Source organism: Mytilus californianus, unplaced genomic scaffold (assembly GCF_021869535.1).
Source record: "Mytilus californianus isolate M0D057914Y unplaced genomic scaffold, xbMytCali1.0.p SCAF_3, whole genome shotgun sequence".
NCBI classification, from domain to species: domain Eukaryota; kingdom Metazoa; phylum Mollusca; class Bivalvia; order Mytilida; family Mytilidae; genus Mytilus; species Mytilus californianus.
The window spans coordinates 81,808,368-81,827,747 of NW_026262679.1; the positions used below are offsets into that span (position 1 = coordinate 81,808,368).

General features: G+C 33.9%; 1 long non-coding RNA gene across 4 annotated transcripts; it reads left to right on the top strand.

Moving 5' to 3' along the window:
• The first annotated feature begins 2,628 nt into the window (after positions 1 to 2,628).
• LOC127735210 (uncharacterized) lies at positions 2,629 to 18,633 on the top strand. 4 transcript variants are annotated; one of them, XR_007998184.1, is made up of 4 exons: positions 9,756 to 10,055; positions 11,000 to 11,946; positions 15,726 to 17,430; positions 18,374 to 18,633. It is a non-coding gene; the product is annotated as an uncharacterized LOC127735210 (long non-coding RNA). The 4 variants fall into 4 exon arrangements; XR_007998182.1 differs by lacking the exons at positions 9,756 to 10,055; positions 15,726 to 17,430; positions 18,374 to 18,633 and adding exons at positions 2,629 to 3,279; positions 17,431 to 18,033 and having other exon boundaries at positions 11,000 to 12,707; XR_007998183.1 differs by lacking the exons at positions 9,756 to 10,055; positions 15,726 to 17,430; positions 18,374 to 18,633 and adding exons at positions 6,397 to 7,059; positions 17,431 to 18,033 and having other exon boundaries at positions 11,000 to 12,707.
• The last annotated feature ends 747 nt before the right edge of the window (positions 18,634 to 19,380 follow it).

Genomic DNA, 19,380 nt, shown 5'->3' on the forward strand with positions numbered 1-19,380 from the left:
CGAAAAGTCTGGATTACCATATTTCTATTGTTGTATAATGCTTCTTTCAGCACTGTTGGTTCTTTTGTCGTGCCCAGCTCTGAATGGTGGATGGAGCCAGAGTGCACGGAGGGAACAATGACCTTAGGAAGGAAACAGTGGCAGATATTTCTGCACTCAAAAATGGACTGGAGAAGTCCCGATTACCATAATGCTACTTTCAGCACTATTGGTTCTATAGTCGTGCCAACTCTTAATGGTCCCCTTAAATGGACTGGAGAAGTCTAAATTACCATATTTTAGCACTAATTTAGTTCTTTTGCTGTGCTCAGCTCTGAATGGCGGAAGAAGCTGTGTTGCATTACCGTCTCCTTAAATGGACTGGAGAAGTCCAGATTACAATATTTCTATTGCCCAGTAATCCTTGTGGTAAATGAACTATATTTTCAAAATTAAAGATTAAAAGGTTTCCAGATCTATTTTGTTTTTTTAATATGGCAAATCTAATAATAAATTTAATTCAAATTTTGAATAACTCAAATGTTTACATTACACAAACTTTCTGCAGTATCAGATACATTTTTTTCCATACTTTTTTTTTTTTTTTTTTTCTTTTTTCTTAAATATACTGCAGCGCCAACAAAAGATGTGCAATGTAAAGAAATGAGTTATTGTTTGAAACATCAAAAATGTTAAAGTTTCGGGCAATTTTTTTATTTGAATTTTCAGATCTCGAGACAATTTTTATTAAGGATGCATGATCAAGTTCAGATAAATTTTTGTTTTTCAAATAATTTTAACTGGTATAATTAAGATGGCTTAGACTTTAGTATGTCATAGTTATTGAAGACTGATTGATTGATTGATGGTGTTTAATGCTAATTTCAGCACTATTGGTTCTTTTGTTGTGCGCAGCTCTGAATGGTGGAACAAGCTGTGTTGCATTACCGTCCCCTTAAATGGACTCGAAAAGTCTGGATTACCATATTTCTATTGTTGTATAATGCTTCTTTCAGCACTGTTGGTTCTTTTGTCGTGCCCAGCTCTGAATGGTGGATGGAGCCAGAGTGCACGGAGGGAACAATGACCTTAGGAAGGAAACAGTGGCAGATATTTCTGCACTCAAAAATGGACTGGAGAAGTCCCGATTACCATAATGCTACTTTCAGCACTATTGGTTCTATAGTCGTGCCAACTCTTAATGGTCCCCTTAAATGGACTGGAGAAGTCTAAATTACCATATTTTAGCACTAATTTAGTTCTTTTGCTGTGCTCAGCTCTGAATGGCGGAAGAAGCTGTGTTGCATTACCGTCTCCTTAAATGGACTGGAGAAGTCCAGATTACAATATTTCTATTGCCCAGTAATCCTTGTGGTAAATGAACTATATTTTCAAAATTAAAGATTAAAAGGTTTCCAGATCTATTTTGTTTTTTTAATATGGCAAATCTAATAATAAATTTAATTCAAATTTTGAATAACTCAAATGTTTACATTACACAAACTTTCTGCAGTATCAGATACATTTTTTTCCATACTTTTTTTTTTTTTTTTTTCTTTTTTCTTAAATATACTGCAGCGCCAACAAAAGATGTGCAATGTAAAGAAATGAGTTATTGTTTGAAACATCAAAAATGTTAAAGTTTCGGGCAATTTTTTTATTTGAATTTTCAGATCTCGAGACAATTTTTATTAAGGATGCATGATCAAGTTCAGATAAATTTTTGTTTTTCAAATAATTTTAACTGGTATAATTAAGATGGCTTAGACTTTAGTATGTCATAGTTATTGAAAACTGATTGATTGATTGATGGTGTTTAATGCTAATTTCAGCACTATTGGTTCTTTTGTTGTGCGCAGCTCTGAATGGTGGAACAAGCTGTGTTGCATTACCGTCCCCTTAAATGGACTCGAAAAGTCTGGATTACCATATTTCTATTGTTGTATAATGCTACTTTCAGCACTATTGGTTCTTTTGTCGTGCCCAGCTCTGAATGGTGGATGGAGCCAGAGTGCACGGAGGGAACAATGACCTTAGGAAGGAAACAGTGGCAGATATTTCTGCACTCAAAAATGGACTGGAGAAGTCCCGATTACCATAATGCTACTTTCAGCACTATTGGTTCTATAGTCGTGCCAACTCTTAATGGTCCCCTTAAATGGACTGGAGAAGTCTTGATTACCATATTTTAGCACTAATTTAGTTCTTTTGCTGTGCTCAGCTCTGAATGGCGGAAGAAGCTGTGTTGCATTACCGTCTCCTTAAATGGACTGGAAAAGTCAAGATTACAATATTTCTATTGCCCAGTAATCCTTGTGGTAAATGAACTATATTTTCAAAATTAAAGATTAAAAGGTTTCCAGATCTATTTTGTTTTTCTAATATGGCAAATCTAATAATAAATTTAATTCAAATTTTGAATAACTCAAATGTTTACATTACACAAACTTTCTGCAGTATCAGATACATTTTTTTCCATACTTTTTTTTTTTTTTTTTTTCTTTTTTCTTAAATATACTGCAGCGCCAACAAAAGATGTGCAATGTACAGAAATGAGTTATTGTTTGAAACATCAAAAATGTTAAAGTTTCGGGCAATTTTTTTATTTGAATTTTCAGATCTGGAGACAATTTTTATTAAGAATGCATGATCAAGTTCAGATAAATTTTTGTTTTTCAAATAATTTTAACTGGTATAATTAAGATGGCTTAGACTTTAGTATGTCATAGTTATTGAAGACTGATTGATTGATTGTTGGTGTTTAATGCTAATTTCAGCACTATTGGTTCTTTTGTTGTGCGCAGCTCTGAATGGTGGAAGAAGCTGTGTTGCATTACCGTCCCCTTAAATGGACTCGAAAAGTCTGGATTACCATATTTCTATTGTTGTATAATGCTACTTTCAGCACTGTTGGTTCTTTTGTCGTGCCCAGCTCTGAATGGTGGATGGAGCCAGAGTGCACTGAGGGAACAATGACCTTAGGAAGGAAACAGTGGCAGATATTTCTGCACTCAAAAATGGACTGGAGAAGTCCCGATTACCATAATGCTACTTTCAGCACTATTGGTTCTATAGTCGTGCCAACTCTGAATGGTCCCCTTAAATGGACTGGAGAAGTCTTGATTACCATATTTTAGCACTAATTTAGTTCTTTTGCTGTGCTCAGCTCTGAATGGCGGAAGAAGCTGTGTTGCATTACCGTCTCCTTAAATGGACTGGAGAAGTCCAGATTACAATATTTCTATTGCCCAGTAATCCTTGTGGTAAATGAACTATATTTTCAAAATTAAAGATTAAAAGGTTTCGAGATCTATTTTGTTTTTTTAATATGGCAAATCTAATAATAAATTTAATTCAAATTTTGAATAACTCAAATGTTTACATTACACAAACTTTCTGCAGTATCAGATACATTTTTTTCCATACTTTTTTTTTTTTTTTTTTTTCTTTTTTCTTAAATATACTGCAGCGCCAACAAAAGATGTGCAATGTAAAGAAATGAGTTATTGTTTGAAACATCAAAAATGTTAAAGTTTTGGGCAATTTTTTTATTTGAATTTTCAGATCTCGAGACAATTTTTATCAAGAATGCATGATCAAGTTCAGATAAATTTTTGTTTTTCAAATAATTTTAACTGGTATAATTAAGATGGCTTAGACTTTAGTATGTCATAGTTATTGAAGACTGATTGATTGATTGATGGTGTTTAATGCTAATTTCAGCACTATTGGTTCTTTTGTTGTGCGCAGCTCTGAATGGTGGAACAAGCTGTGTTGCATTACCGTCCCCTTAAATGGACTCGAAAAGTCTGGATTACCATATTTCTATTGTTGTATAATGCTTCTTTCAGCACTGTTGGTTCTCTTGTCGTGCCCAGCTCTGAATGGTGGATGGAGCCAGAGTGCACGGAGGGAACAATGACCTTAGGAAGGAAACAGTGGCAGATATTTCTGCACTCAAAAATGGACTGGAGAAGTCCCGATTACCATAATGCTACTTTCAGCACTATTGGTTCTATAGTCGTGCCAACTCTTAATGGTCCCCTTAAATGGACTGGAGAAGTCTAAATTACCATATTTTAGCACTAATTTAGTTCTTTTGCTGTGCTCAGCTCTGAATGGCGGAAGAAGCTGTGTTGCATTACCGTCTCCTTAAATGGACTGGAGAAGTCCAGATTACAATATTTCTATTGCCCAGTAATCCTTGTGGTAAATGAACTATATTTTCAAAATTAAAGATTAAAAGGTTTCCAGATCTATTTTGTTTTTTTAATATGGCAAATCTAATAATAAATTTAATTCAAATTTTGAATAACTCAAATGTTTACATTACACAAACTTTCTGCAGTATCAGATACATTTTTTTCCATACTTTTTTTTTTTTTTTTTTTCTTTTTTCTTAAATATACTGCAGCGCCAACAAAAGATGTGCAATGTAAAGAAATGAGTTATTGTTTGAAACATCAAAAATGTTAAAGTTTCGGGCAATTTTTTTATTTGAATTTTCAGATCTCGAGACAATTTTTATTAAGGATGCATGATCAAGTTCAGATAAATTTTTGTTTTTCAAATAATTTTAACTGGTATAATTAAGATGGCTTAGACTTTAGTATGTCATAGTTATTGAAGACTGATTGATTGATTGATGGTGTTTAATGCTAATTTCAGCACTATTGGTTCTTTTGTTGTGCGCAGCTCTGAATGGTGGAACAAGCTGTGTTGCATTACCGTCCCCTTAAATGGACTCGAAAAGTCTGGATTACCATATTTCTATTGTTGTATAATGCTTCTTTCAGCACTGTTGGTTCTTTTGTCGTGCCCAGCTCTGAATGGTGGATGGAGCCAGAGTGCACGGAGGGAACAATGACCTTAGGAAGGAAACAGTGGCAGATATTTCTGCACTCAAAAATGGACTGGAGAAGTCCCGATTACCATAATGCTACTTTCAGCACTATTGGTTCTATAGTCGTGCCAACTCTTAATGGTCCCCTTAAATGGACTGGAGAAGTCTAAATTACCATATTTTAGCACTAATTTAGTTCTTTTGCTGTGCTCAGCTCTGAATGGCGGAAGAAGCTGTGTTGCATTACCGTCTCCTTAAATGGACTGGAGAAGTCCAGATTACAATATTTCTATTGCCCAGTAATCCTTGTGGTAAATGAACTATATTTTCAAAATTAAAGATTAAAAGGTTTCCAGATCTATTTTGTTTTTTTAATATGGCAAATCTAATAATAAATTTAATTCAAATTTTGAATAACTCAAATGTTTACATTACACAAACTTTCTGCAGTATCAGATACATTTTTTTCCATACTTTTTTTTTTTTTTTTTTCTTTTTTCTTAAATATACTGCAGCGCCAACAAAAGATGTGCAATGTAAAGAAATGAGTTATTGTTTGAAACATCAAAAATGTTAAAGTTTCGGGCAATTTTTTTATTTGAATTTTCAGATCTCGAGACAATTTTTATTAAGGATGCATGATCAAGTTCAGATAAATTTTTGTTTTTCAAATAATTTTAACTGGTATAATTAAGATGGCTTAGACTTTAGTATGTCATAGTTATTGAAAACTGATTGATTGATTGATGGTGTTTAATGCTAATTTCAGCACTATTGGTTCTTTTGTTGTGCGCAGCTCTGAATGGTGGAACAAGCTGTGTTGCATTACCGTCCCCTTAAATGGACTCGAAAAGTCTGGATTACCATATTTCTATTGTTGTATAATGCTACTTTCAGCACTATTGGTTCTTTTGTCGTGCCCAGCTCTGAATGGTGGATGGAGCCAGAGTGCACGGAGGGAACAATGACCTTAGGAAGGAAACAGTGGCAGATATTTCTGCACTCAAAAATGGACTGGAGAAGTCCCGATTACCATAATGCTACTTTCAGCACTATTGGTTCTATAGTCGTGCCAACTCTTAATGGTCCCCTTAAATGGACTGGAGAAGTCTTGATTACCATATTTTAGCACTAATTTAGTTCTTTTGCTGTGCTCAGCTCTGAATGGCGGAAGAAGCTGTGTTGCATTACCGTCTCCTTAAATGGACTGGAAAAGTCAAGATTACAATATTTCTATTGCCCAGTAATCCTTGTGGTAAATGAACTATATTTTCAAAATTAAAGATTAAAAGGTTTCCAGATCTATTTTGTTTTTCTAATATGGCAAATCTAATAATAAATTTAATTCAAATTTTGAATAACTCAAATGTTTACATTACACAAACTTTCTGCAGTATCAGATACATTTTTTTCCATACTTTTTTTTTTTTTTTTTTTCTTTTTTCTTAAATATACTGCAGCGCCAACAAAAGATGTGCAATGTACAGAAATGAGTTATTGTTTGAAACATCAAAAATGTTAAAGTTTCGGGCAATTTTTTTATTTGAATTTTCAGATCTGGAGACAATTTTTATTAAGAATGCATGATCAAGTTCAGATAAATTTTTGTTTTTCAAATAATTTTAACTGGTATAATTAAGATGGCTTAGACTTTAGTATGTCATAGTTATTGAAGACTGATTGATTGATTGTTGGTGTTTAATGCTAATTTCAGCACTATTGGTTCTTTTGTTGTGCGCAGCTCTGAATGGTGGAACAAGCTGTGTTGCATTACCGTCCCCTTAAATGGACTCGAAAAGTCTGGATTACCATATTTCTATTGTTGTATAATGCTACTTTCAGCACTGTTGGTTCTTTTGTCGTGCCCAGCTCTGAATGGTGGATGGAGCCAGAGTGCACTGAGGGAACAATGACCTTAGGAAGGAAACAGTGGCAGATATTTCTGCACTCAAAAATGGACTGGAGAAGTCCCGATTACCATAATGCTACTTTCAGCACTATTGGTTCTATAGTCGTGCCAACTCTGAATGGTCCCCTTAAATGGACTGGAGAAGTCTTGATTACCATATTTTAGCACTAATTTAGTTCTTTTGCTGTGCTCAGCTCTGAATGGCGGAAGAAGCTGTGTTGCATTACCGTCTCCTTAAATGGACTGGAGAAGTCCAGATTACAATATTTCTATTGCCCAGTAATCCTTGTGGTAAATGAACTATATTTTCAAAATTAAAGATTAAAAGGTTTCGAGATCTATTTTGTTTTTTTAATATGGCAAATCTAATAATAAATTTAATTCAAATTTTGAATAACTCAAATGTTTACATTACACAAACTTTCTGCAGTATCAGATACATTTTTTTCCATACTTTTTTTTTTTTTTTTTTTTCTTTTTTCTTAAATATACTGCAGCGCCAACAAAAGATGTGCAATGTAAAGAAATGAGTTATTGTTTGAAACATCAAAAATGTTAAAGTTTTGGGCAATTTTTTTATTTGAATTTTCAGATCTCGAGACAATTTTTATCAAGAATGCATGATCAAGTTCAGATAAATTTTTGTTTTTCAAATAATTTTAACTGGTATAATTAAGATGGCTTAGACTTTAGTATGTCATAGTTATTGAAGACTGATTGATTGATTGATGGTGTTTAATGCTAATTTCAGCACTATTGGTTCTTTTGTTGTGCGCAGCTCTGAATGGTGGAACAAGCTGTGTTGCATTACCGTCCCCTTAAATGGACTCGAAAAGTCTGGATTACCATATTTCTATTGTTGTATAATGCTTCTTTCAGCACTGTTGGTTCTCTTGTCGTGCCCAGCTCTGAATGGTGGATGGAGCCAGAGTGCACGGAGGGAACAATGACCTTAGGAAGGAAACAGTGGCAGATATTTCTGCACTCAAAAATGGACTGGAGAAGTCCCGATTACCATAATGCTACTTTCAGCACTATTGGTTCTATAGTCGTGCCAACTCTTAATGGTCCCCTTAAATGGACTGGAGAAGTCTAAATTACCATATTTTAGCACTAATTTAGTTCTTTTGCTGTGCTCAGCTCTGACTGGCGGAAGAAGCTGTGTTGCATTACCGTCTCCTTAAATGGACTGGAGAAGTCCAGATTACAATATTTCTATTGCCCAGTAATCCTTGTGGTAAATGAACTATATTTTCAAAATTAAAGATTAAAAGGTTTCCAGATCTATTTTGTTTTTCTAATATGGCAAATCTAATAATAAATTTAATTCAAATTTTGAATAACTCAAATGTTTACATTACACAAACTTTCTGCAGTATCAGATACCCGTGTAAAATAATTAATTTAAACTTTTGTACCACGACTTTCTGTCCGTTTACCAATACTTATTCCTTGTTAGGTTTTTTCATATCCATTTACGAATACTTATAATGTGATAATTTTCGGAAGCTTTTATCCTATTTTCATATCAAACAACCATGGGTACATTTTTTTCCATACTTTTTTTTTTTTTTTTTTTCTTTTTTCTTAAATATACTGCAGCGCCAACAAAAGATGTGCAATGTAAAGAAATGAGTTATTGTTTGAAACATCAAAAATGTTAAAGTTTCGGGCAATTTTTTTATTTGAATTTTCAGATCTCGAGACAATTTTTATTAAGAATGCATGATCAAGTTCAGATAAATTTTTGTTTTTCAAATAATTTTAACTGGTATAATTAAGATGGCTTAGACTTTAGTATGTCATAGTTATTGAAGACTGATTGATTGATTGATGGTGTTTAATGCTAATTTCAGCACTATTGGTTCTTTTGTTGTGCGCAGCTCTGAATGGTGGAACAAGCTGTGTTGCATTACCGTCCCCTTAAATGGACTCGAAAAGTCTGGATTACCATATTTCTATTGTTGTATAATGCTACTTTCAGCACTGTTGGTTCTTTTGTCGTGCCCAGCTCTGAATGGTGGATGGAGCCAGAGTGCACGGAGGGAACAATGACCTTAGGAAGGAAACAGTGGCAGATATTTCTGCACTCAAAAATGGACTGGAGAAGTCCCGATTACCATAATGCTACTTTCAGCACTATTGGTTCTATAGTCGTGCCAACTCTTAATGGTCCCCTTAAATGGACTGGAGAAGTCTTGATTACCATATTTTAGCACTAATTTAGTTCTTTTGCTGTGCTCAGCTCTGAATGGCGGAAGAAGCTGTGTTGCATTACCGTCTCCTTAAATGGACCGGAGAAGTCCAGATTACAATATTTCTATTGCCCAGTAATCCTTGTGGTAAATGAACTATATTTTCAAAATTAAAGATTAAACGGTTTCGAGATCTATTTTGTTTTTTTAATATGGCAAATCTAATAATAAATTTAATTCAAATTTTGAATAACTCAAATGTTTACATTACACAAACTTTCTGCAGTATCAGATACATTTTTTTCCATACTTTTTTTTTTTTTTTTTTTCTTTTTTCTTAAATATACTGCAGCGCCAACAAAAGATGTGCAATGTAAAGAAATGAGTTATTGTTTGAAACATCAAAAATGTTAAAGTTTCGGGCAATTTTTTTATTTGAATTTTCAGATCTCGAGACAATTTTTATTAAGAATGCATGATCAAGTTCAGATAAATTTTTGTTTTTCAAATAATTTTAACTGGTATAATTAAGATGGCTTAGACTTTAGTATGTCATAGTTATTGAAGACTGATTGATTGATTGTTGGTGTTTAATGCTAATTTCAGCACTATTGGTTCTTTTGTTGTGCGCAGCTCTGAATGGTGGAACAAGCTGTGTTGCATTACCGTCCCCTTAAATGGACTCGAAAAGTCTGGATTACCATATTTCTATTGTTGTATAATGCTACTTTCAGCACTCTTGGTTCTTTTGTCGTGCCCAGCTCTGAATGGTGGATGGAGCCAGAGTGCACTGAGGGAACAATGACCTTAGGAAGGAAACAGGGGCAGATATTTCTGCACTCAAAAATGGACTGGAGAAGTCCCGATTACCATAATGCTACTTTCAGCACTATTGGTTCTATAGTCGTGCCAACTCTTAATGGTCCCCTTAAATGGACTGGAGAAGTCTTGATTACCATATTTTAGCACTAATTTAGTTCTTTTGCTGTGCTCAGCTCTGAATGGCGGAAGAAGCTGTGTTGCATTACCGTCTCCTTAAATGGACTGGAGAAGTCCAGATTACAATATTTCTATTGCCCAGTAATCCTTGTGGTAAATGAACTATATTTTCAAAATTAAAGATTAAAAGGTTTCAAGATCTATTTTGTTTTTCTAATATGGCAAATCTAATAATAAATTTAATTCAAATTTTGAATAACTCAAATGTTTACATTACACAAACTTTCTGCAGTATCAGATACATTTTTTTCCATACTTTTTTTTTTTTTTTTTTCTTTTTTCTTAAATATACTGCAGCGCCAACAAAAGATGTGCAATGTAAAGAAATGAGTTATTGTTTGAAACATCAAAAATGTTAAAGTTTCGGGCAATTTTTTTATTTGAATTTTCAGATCTCGAGACAATTTTTATTAAGAATGCATGATCAAGTTCAGATAAATTTTTGTTTTTCAAATAATTTTAACTGGTATAATTAAGATGGCTTAGACTTTAGTATGTCATAGTTATTGAAGACTGATTGATTGATTGATAGTGTTTAATGCTAATTTCAGCACTATTGGTTCTTTTGTTGTGCGCAGCTCTGAATGGTGGAACAAGCTGTGTTGCATTACCGTCCCCTTAAATGGACTCGAAAAGTCTGGATTACCATATTTCTATTGTTGTATAATGCTACTTTCAGCACTATTGGTTCTTTTGTCGTGCCCAGCTCTGAATGGTGGATGGAGCCAGAGTGCACGGAGGGAACAATGACCTTAGGAAGGAAACAGTGGCAGATATTTCTGCACTCAAAAATGGACTGGAGAAGTCCCGATTACCATAATGCTACTTTCAGCACTATTGGTTCTATAGTCGTGCCAACTCTTAATGGTCCCCTTAAATGGACTGGAGAAGTCTTGATTACCATATTTTAGCACTAATTTAGTTCTTTTGCTGTGCTCAGCTCTGAATGGCGGAAGAAGTTGTGTTGCATTACCGTCTCCTTAAATGGACTGGAGAAGTCCAGATTACAATATTTCTATTGCCCAGTAATCCTTGTGGTAAATGAACTATATTTTCAAAATTAAAGATTAAAAGGTTTCCAGATCTATTTTGTTTTTCTAATATGGCAAATCTAATAATAAATTTAATTCAAATTTTGAATAACTCAAATGTTTACATTACACAAACTTTCTGCAGTATCAGATACATTTTTTTCCATACTTTTTTTTTTTTTTTTTTTTTCTTTTTTCTTAAATATACTGCAGCGCCAAGAAAAGATGTGCAATGTAAAGAAATGAGTTATTGTTTGAAACATCAAAAATGTTAAAGTTTCGGGCAATTTTTTTATTTGAATTTTCAGATCTCGAGACAATTTTTATTAAGAATGCATGATCAAGTTCAGATAAATTTTTGTTTTTCAAATAATTTTAACTGGTATAATTAAGATGGCTTAGACTTTAGTATGTCATAGTTATTGAAGACTGATTGATTGATTGTTGGTGTTTAATGCTAATTTCAGCACTATTGGTTCTTTTGTTGTGCGCAGCTCTGAATGGTGGAACAAGCTGTGTTGCATTACCGTCCCCTTAAATGGACTCGAAAAGTCTGGATTACCATATTTCTATTGTTGTATAATGCTACTTTCAGCACTGTTGGTTCTTTTGTTGTGCCCAGCTCTGAATGGTGGATGGAGCCAGAGTGCACTGAGGGAACAATGACCTTAGGAAGGAAACAGTGGCAGATATTTCTGCACTCAAAAATGGACTGGAGAAGTCCCGATTACCATAATGCTACTTTCAGCACTATTGGTTCTATAGTCGTGCCAACTCTTAATGGTCCCCTTAAATGGACTGGAGAAGTCTTGATTACCATATTTTAGCACTAATTTAGTTCTTTTGCTGTGCTCAGCTCTGAATGGCGGAAGAAGCTGTGTTGCATTACCGTCTCCTTAAATGGACTGGAGAAGTCCAGATTACAATATTTCTATTGCCCAGTAATCCTTGTGGTAAATGAACTATATTTTCAAAATTAAAGATTAAAAGGTTTCCAGATCTATTTTGTTTTTCTAATATGGCAAATCTAATAATAAATTTAATTCAAATTTTGAATAACTCAAATGTTTACATTACACAAACTTTCTGCAGTATCAGATACATTTTTTTCCATAGTTTTTTTTTTTTTTTTTTTCTTTTTTCTTAAATATACTGCAGCGCCAACAAAAGATGTGCAATGTAAAGAAATGAGTTATTGTTTGAAACATCAAAAATGTTAAAGTTTCGGGCAATTTTTTTATTTGAATTTTCAGATCTCGAGACAATTTTTATTAAGAATGCATGATCAAGTTCAGATAAATTTTTGTTTTTCAAATAATTTTAACTGGTATAATTAAGATGGCTTAGACTTTAGTATGTCATAGTTATTGAAGACTGATTGATTGATTGTTGGTGTTTAATGCTAATTTCAGCACTTTTGGTTCTTTTGTTGTGCGCAGCTCTGAATGGTGGAACAAGCTGTGTTGCATTACCGTCCCCTTAAATGGACTCGAAAAGTCTGGATTACCATATTTCTATTGTTGTATAATGCTACTTTCAGCACTATTGGTTCTTTTGTCGTGCCCAGCTCTGAATGGTGGATGGAGCCAGAGTGCACGGAGGGAACAATGACCTTAGGAAGGAAACAGTGGCAGATATTTCTGCACTCAAAAATGGACTGGAGAAGTCCCGATTACCATAATGCTACTTTCAGCACTATTGGTTCTATAGTCGTGCCAACTCTTAATGGTCCCCTTAAATGGACTGGAGAAGTCTTGATTACCATATTTTAGAACCAATTTAGTTCTTTTGCTGTGCTCAGCTCTGAATGGCGGAAGAAGCTGTGTTGCATTACCGTCTCCTTAAATGGACTGGAGAAGTCCAGATTACAATATTTCTATTGCCCAGTAATCCTTGTGGTAAATGAACTATATTTTCAAAATTAAAGATTAAAAGGTTTCGAGATCTATTTTGTTTTTCTAATATGGCAAATCTAATAATAAATTTAATTCAAATTTTGAATAACTCAAATGTTTACATTACACAAACTTTCTGCAGTATCAGATACATTTTTTTCCATACTTTTTTTTTTTTTTTTTTTCTTTTTTCTTAAATATACTGCAGCGCCAACAAAAGATGTGCAATGTAAAGAAATGAGTTATTGTTTGAAACATCAAAAATGTTAAAGTTTCGGGCAATTTTTTTATTTGAATTTTCAGATCTTGAGACAATTTTTATTAAGAATGCATGATCAAGTTCAGATAAATTTTTGTTTTTCAAATAATTTTAACTGGTATAATTAAGATGGCTTAGACTTTAGTATGTCATAGTTATTGAAGACTGATTGATTGATTGTTGGTGTTTAATGCTAATTTCAGCACTATTGGTTCTTTTGTTGTGCGCAGCTCTGAATGGTGGAACAAGCTGTGTTGCATTACCGTCCCCTTAAATGGACTCGAAAAGTCTGGATTACCATATTTCTATTGTTGTATAATGCTACTTTCAGCACTGTTGGTTCTTTTGTTGTGCCCAGCTCTGAATGGTGGATGGAGCCAGAGTGCACTGAGGGAACAATGACCTTAGGAAGGAAACAGTGGCAGATATTTCTGCACTCAAAAATGGACTGGAGAAGTCCCGATTACCATAATGCTACTTTCAGCACTATTGGTTCTATAGTCGTGCCAACTCTTAATGGTCCCCTTAAATGGACTGGAGAAGTCTTGATTACCATATTTTAGCACTAATTTAGTTCTTTTGCTGTGCTCAGCTCTGAATGGCGGAAGAAGCTGTGTTGCATTACCGTCTCCTTAAATGGACTGGAGAAGTCCAGATTACAATATTTCTATTGCCCAGTAATCCTTGTGGTAAATGAACTATATTTTCAAAATTAAAGATTAAAAGGTTTCCAGATCTATTTTGTTTTTCTAATATGGCAAATCTAATAATAAATTTAATTCAAATTTTGAATAACTCAAATGTTTACATTACACAAACTTTCTGCAGTATCAGATACATTTTTTTCCATAGTTTTTTTTTTTTTTTTTTCTTTTTTCTTAAATATACTGCAGCGCCAACAAAAGATGTGCAATGTAAAGAAATGAGTTATTGTTTGAAACATCAAAAATGTTAAAGTTTCGGGCAATTTTTTTATTTGAATTTTCAGATCTCGAGACAATTTTTATTAAGAATGCATGATCAAGTTCAGATAAATTTTTGTTTTTCAAATAATTTTAACTGGTATAATTAAGATGGCTTAGACTTTAGTATGTCATAGTTATTGAAGACTGATTGATTGATTGTTGGTGTTTAATGCTAATTTCAGCACTATTGGTTCTTTTGTTGTGCGCAGCTCTGAATGGTGGAACAAGCTGTGTTGCATTACCGTCCCCTTAAATGGACTCGAAAAGTCTGGATTACCATATTTCTATTGTTGTATAATGCTACTTTCAGCACTATTGGTTCTTTTGTCGTGCCCAGCTCTGAATGGTGGATGGAGCCAGAGTGCACGGAGGGAACAATGACCTTAGGAAGGAAACAGTGGCAGATATTTCTGCACTCAAAAATGGACTGGAGAAGTCCCGATTACCATAATGCTACTTTCAGCACTATTGGTTCTATAGTCGTGCCAACTCTTAATGGTCCCCTTAAATGGACTGGAGAAGTCTTGATTACCATATTTTAGCACTAATTTAGTTCTTTTGCTGTGCTCAGCTCTGAATGGCGGAAGAAGCTGTGTTGCATTACCGTCTCCTTAAATGGACTGGAGAAGTCCAGATTACAATATTTCTATTGCCCAGTAATCCTTGTGGTAAATGAACTATATTTTCAAAATTAAAGATTAAAAGGTTTCCAGATCTATTTTGTTTTTCTAATATGGCAAATCTAATAATAAATTTAATTCAAATTTTGAATAACTCAAATGTTTACATTACACAAACTTTCTGCAGTATCAGATACATTTTTTTCCATACTTTTTTTTTTTTTTTTTTCTTTTTTCTTATATATACTGCAGCGCCAACAAAAGATGTGCAATGTAAAGACATGAGTTATTGTTTGAAACATCAAAAATGTTAAAAGTTTCGGGCAATTTTTTTATTTGAATTTTCAGATCTCGAGACAATTTTTATTAAGAATGCATGATCAAGTTCAGATAAATTTTTGTTTTTCAAATAATTTTAACTGGTATAATTAAGATGGCTTAGACTTTAGTATGTCATAGTTATTGAAGGCCGATTGATTGATTGTTGGTGTTAAATGCTAAATTCAGCACTTTTGGTTCTTTTGTTGTGCGCAGCTCTGAATGGTGGAACAAGCTGTGTTGCATTACCGTCCCCTTAAATGGACTGGAAAAGTCTGGATTACCATATTTCTATTGCTGTATAATGCTACTTTCAGCACTATTGGTTCTTTTGTCATGCCCAGCTCTGAATGGTGGATGGAGCCAGAGTGCACGGAGGGAACAATGACCTTAGGAAAGAAACAGTGGCAGATATTTCTGCACTCAAAAATGGACTGGAGAAGTCCCGATTACCATAATGCTACTTTCAGCACTATTGGTTCTATAGTCGTGCCAACTCTTAATGGTCCCCTTAAATGGACTGGAGAAGTCTTGATTACCATATTTTAGCACCAATTTAGTTCTTTTGCTGTGCTCAGTTCTGAATGGCGGAAGAAGCTGTGTTGCATTACCGTCTCCTTAAATGGACTGGAGAAGTCCAGATTAGAATATTTCTATTGCCCAGTAATCCTTGTGGTAAATGAACTATATTTTCAAAATTAAAGATTAAAAGGTTTCGAGATCTATTTTGTTTTTCTAATATGGCAAATCTAATAATAAATTAATTTCAAATTTTGAATAACTCAAATGTTTACATTACACAAACTTTCTGCAGTTTCAGATACATTTTTTTCCATACTTTTTTTTTTTTTTTTTTCTTTTTTCTTAAATATACTGCAGCGCCAACAAAAGATGTGCAATGTAAAGACATGAGTTATTGTTTGAAACATCAAAAATGTTAAAAGTTTCGGGCAATTTTTTTATTTGAATTTTCAGATCTCGAGACAATTTTTATTAAGAATGCATGATCAAGTTCAGATAAATTTTTGTTTTTCAAATAATTTTAACTGGTATAATTAAGATGGCTTAGACTTTAGTATGTCATAGTTATTGAAGACCGATTGATTGATTGTTGGTGTTAAATGCTAATTTCAGCACTATTGGTTCTTTTGTTGTGCGCAGCTCTGAATGGTGGAACAAGCTGTGTTGCATTACCGTCCCCTTAAATGGACTGGAAAAGTCTGGATTACCATATTTCTATTGCTGTATAATGCTACTTTCAGCACTATTGGTTCTTTTGTCATGCCCAGCTCTGAATGGTGGATGGAGCCAGAGTGCACGGAGGGAACAATGACCTTAGGAAGGAAACAGTGGCAGATATTTCTGCACTCAAAAATGGACTGGAGAAGTCCCGATTACCATAATGCTACTTTCAGCACTATTGGTTCTATAGTCGAGCCAACTCTTAATGGTCCCCTTAAATGGGCTGGAGAAGTCTTGATTACCATATTTTAGCACTAATTTAGTTCTTTTGCTGTGCTCAGCTCTGAATGGCGGAAGAAGCTGTGTTGCATTACCGTCTCCTTAAATGGACTGGAGAAGTCCAGATTACAATATTTCTATTGCCCAGTAATCCTTGTGGTAAATGAACTATATTTTCAAAATTAAAGATTAAAAGGTTTCCAGATCTATTTTGTTTTTCTAATATGGCAAATCTAATAATAAATTTAATTCAAATTTTGAATAACTCAAATGTTTACATTACACAAACTTTCTGCAGTATCAGATACATTTTTTTCCATACTTTTTTTTTTTTTTTTTTTTCTTTTTTCTTAAATATACTGCAGCGCCAACAAAAGATGTGCAATGTAAAGAAATGAGTTATTGTTTGAAACATCAAAAATGTTAAAGTTTCGGGCAATTTTTTTATTTGAATTTTCAGATCTCGAGACAATTTTTATTAAGAATGCATGATCAAGTTCAGATAAATTTTTGTTTTTCAAATAATTTTAACTGGTATAATTAAGATGGCTTAGACTTTAGTATGTCATAGTTATTGAAGACTGATTGATTGATTGTTGGTGTTTAATGCTAATTTCAGCACTATTGGTTCTTTTGTTGTGCGCAGCTCTGAATGGTGGAACAAGCTGTGTTGCATTACCGTCCCCTTAAATGGACTGGAAAAGTCTGGATTACCATATTTCTATTGTTGTATAATGCTACTTTCAGCACTATTGGTTCTTTTGTCGTGCCCAGCTCTGAATGGTGGATGGAGCCAGAGTGCACGGAGGGAACAATGACCTTAGGAAGGAAACAGTGGCAGATATTTCTGCACTCAAAAATGGACTGGAGAAGTCCCGATTACCATAATGCTACTTTCAGCACTATTGGTTCTATAGTCGTGCCAACTCTTAATGGTCCCCTTAAATGGACTGGAGGTCTTGATTACCATATTTTAGCACTAATTTAGTTCTTTTGCTGTGCTCAGCTCTGAATGGCGGAAGAAGCTGTGTTGCATTACCGTCTCCTTAAATGGACTGGAGAAGTCCAGATTACAATATTTCTATTGCCCAGTAATCCTTGTGGTAAATGAACTATATTTTCAAAATTAAAGATTAAAAGGTTTCCAGATCTATTTTGTTTTTCTAATATGGCAAATCTAATAATAAATTTAATTCAAATTTTGAATAACTCAAATGTTTACATTACACAAACTTTCTGCAGTATCAGATACATTTTTTTCCATACTTTTTTTTTTTTTTTTTTTCTTTTTTCTTAAATATACTGCAGCGCCAACAAAAGATGTGCAATGTAAAGAAATGAGTTATTGTTTGAAACATCAAAAATGTTAAAGTTTCGGGCAATTTTTTTATTTGAATTTTCAGATCTCGAGACAATTTTTATTAAGAATGCATGATCAAGTTCAGATAAATTTTTGTTTTTCAAATAATTTTAACTGGTATAATTAAGATGGCTTAGACTTTAGTATGTCATAGTTATTGAAGACTGATTGATTGATTGTTGGTGTTTAATGCTAATTTCAGCACTGTTGGTTCTTTTGTTGTGCGCAGCTCTGAATGGTGGAACAAGCTGTGTTGCATTACCGTCCCCTTAAATGGACTCGAAAAGTCTGGATTACCATATTTCTATTGTTGTATAATGCTACTTTCAGCACTATTGGTTCTTTTGTCGTGCCCAGCTCTGAATGGTGGATGGAGCCAGAGTGCACGGAGGGAACAATGACCTTAGCAAGGAAACAGTGGCAGATATTTCTGCACTCAAAAATGGACTGGAGAAGTCCCGATTACCATAATGCTACTTTCAGCACTATTGGTTCTATAGTCGTGCCAACTCTTAATGGTCCCCTTAAATGGACTGGAGAAGTCTTGATTACCATATTTTAGCACTAATTTAGTTCTTTTGCTGTGCTCAGTTCTGAATGGCGGAAGAAGCTGTGTTGCATTACCGTCTCCTTAAATGGACTGGAGAAGTCCAGATTACAATATTTCTATTGCCCAGTAATCCTTGTGGTAAATGAACTATATTTTCAAAATTAAAGATTAAAAGGTTTCGAGATCTATTTTGTTTTTCTAATATGGCAAATCTAATAATAAATTAATTTCAAATTTTGAATAACTCAAATGTTTACATTACACAAACTTTCTGCAGTATCAGATACATATTTTTCCATACTTTTTTCTTAAATATACTGCAGCGCCAACAAAAGATGTGCAATGTAAAGACATGAGTTATTGTTTGAAACATCAAAAATGTTAAAAGTTTCGGGCAATTTTTTTATTTGAATTTTCAGATCTCGAGACAATTTTTATTAAGAATGCATGATCAAGTTCAGATAAATTTTTGTTTTTCAAATAATTTTAACTGGTATAATTAAGATTGCTTAGACTTTAGTATGTCATAGTTATTGAAGACCGATTAATTGATTGTTGGTGTTAAATGCTAATTTCAGCACTATTGGTTCTTTTGTTGTGCGCAGCTCTGAATGGTGGAACAAGCTGTGTTGCATTACCGTCCCCTTAAATGGACTGGAAAAGTCTGGATTACCATATTTCTATTGCTGTATAATGCTACTTTCAGCACTATTGGTTCTTTTGTCATGCCCAGCTCTGAATGGTGGATGGAGCCAGAGTGCACGGAGGGAACAATGACCTTAGGAAGGAAACAGTGGCAGATATTTCTGCACTCAAAAATGGACTGGAGAAGTCCCGATTACCATAATGCTACTTTCAGCACTATTGGTTCTATAGTCGTGCCAACTCTTAATGGTCCCCTTAAATGGACTGGAGAAGTCTTGATTACCATATTTTAGCACTAATTTAGTTCTTTTGCTGTGCTCAGTTCTAAATGGCGGAAGGAGCTGTGTTGCA